This window comes from Nematolebias whitei, chromosome 20, assembly GCF_014905685.2.
Source record: "Nematolebias whitei isolate Nwh7 chromosome 20, NemWhi1, whole genome shotgun sequence".
Lineage (NCBI taxonomy): Eukaryota > Metazoa > Chordata > Actinopteri > Cyprinodontiformes > Rivulidae > Nematolebias > Nematolebias whitei.
The window spans coordinates 973,382-975,242 of record NC_056517.1 but is presented as its reverse complement, the minus strand read 5'-3'; the positions used below and the strand labels follow the sequence as shown (position 1 = coordinate 975,242).

Genomic DNA, 1,861 nt, shown 5'->3' with positions numbered 1-1,861 from the left:
TCCATGTCCACCCAGTCTTTTGATCTCTTATTTGTAAGATTTTTTACAACATTCATTATTTTTTCTTTGTCAGTTCCATTAAGAAAAATACTGTTGTCACAACCTATAACTGAATGGTTCACGTTATTGTCTACTTTTGGTATTTTAGCTGCTAGGCTTGATCCAACGTTCACAAAATAATGATTAAATCCATTTATAATTTCATTTTCATCATGAATTTCATTGTCCTTGTAAGGATGGCGCCATCTGTGGGCCTTCCTTGTCTGTACTCCCTTGTGTGTCTCATCATTTATCCAATTAATTTCACCCTTGTCTCGTGCCAGCTGTTTGTAATCACATCCTGTCTTGTCTGGGTATATAGTCTGTCTGTTAGTCTTGTTCATTGTCGCGTCGTCTTTGGGTCTACCCTATCTTGTCCTGATCTGATGTGTTCCAGTCCTGACCTGAGTTGTATTCCCAGTTTTGTAAGTGTGCTGCCACATCAGCTATTTAATTTATTATCATTAAAAGTATTTATTTTTGTATCTCCTGAGTCCGAGTCCCTGCCTGCATCTAATGGGTTTGTTCCTGCCTGATAAACCATGACAGAAAGACGTAACCTACACAGAACCCAGCGGGCAGGGTTCCTCTCAGAACTACTCACCTGTCTGTTACGAGTCACAGATGGGGGAACCTGTAATCCAGTGTGGTGGGTTCCGAACTGAACCCATCCGAACACAAAGTCGTCACTGCCCGGCAATTGAAGTTTTGTCTTCGCCTCTCCTGGTTCTGGAGGAAGAGAGAAGGTCTCTGCCCTTTGGAGAACACCGGGCACCCGAGACAAAATTTTCTCCAGCGGCTACTCGGGGTGGACGTCGGGGGAGGAGGCGGAGCTGGAGGACGAGCTCTGTCTCATTCCTGCCCCCTCTCCCCACCGTCGCTGCCGGGGCGGCAGAAGACGAAACCGGAAACAATCCACAAAACCTTCGCCCACATCCCTGACAGCGACTCCAGATCCAACTTGGTCTGACGAGGTTGTGTTTCCGAGACCTGGTTCCAGTACTGCTGAGAGAGCTGATCTGGACGCCTCACCTCCTAGTACTTCGGTGAGGGTGGAATCTGGCACCTCACTCCTGCACCAAGCTCCCTCAAGGATCAGTCCTGTCACCCCGCTCTCCACCCCCCATTCGTCTAAAGACCTGATGAAGGGGGGTCACACTGGAGAGCAGTCCCACACCATTCCTGCAGAGGTCACCAAAGAAAACAAGTCTTGGGTGATAGACGCCTCTGAGATCTATCACATAAACACCACCCTCCAAAACCTGTTGACTTCAGCTAAAGATTACCCAGACTGTTCAGACACACTTCTTAGGTTAGCTGAGAGACTGTTAATTTCTATACCCGGCCTCACCTCTATTCCAACATATCACCAGCTTTTGATTGAGATCAGGTCCATGAGACAATACACCCCAGAACCTGAAGCCTGTCTAGACCCAGTCTCGGTCCCAGTCCCAGAACCTGACTTGGTCCCAGGGCCTGCAGCCAGCCCGGAGCCTGCATCCAGCCCGGACCCTGCAGCCAGCCCAGAGCCTGCAGCCAGCCCAGAGCTTGCAGAACCTGCAGCCTGAAGCAGAGGAGCCAAGTGTAGTATGACATATCCTGAGATATATTCATACATTAAACGGGTTCTTCATTTTTCTGGACTGTGTAACATACATGCATTGAACTTAGATAAAATGTGGACGTGAGACGTTAATTATCTTTGACTCACCACGACAGTGGGTCATTTATTAACAGAATCAAGTTTAACACATCACACATTTACATTAATTTGGCAGAATATGAAAATAACAACATAATTAATCAGCTTTACAACCAGGAA

General features: G+C 47.1%; 1 protein-coding gene across 1 annotated transcript in view; it reads right to left on the bottom strand.

Annotated features, from left to right (window-relative positions):
- dpp6a (dipeptidyl-peptidase 6a) overlaps positions 1 to 1,861 on the bottom strand; it is a 273,957-nt gene that overhangs the window by 56,617 nt on the left and 215,479 nt on the right. The gene's annotated exons all lie outside the window — the stretch shown is intronic.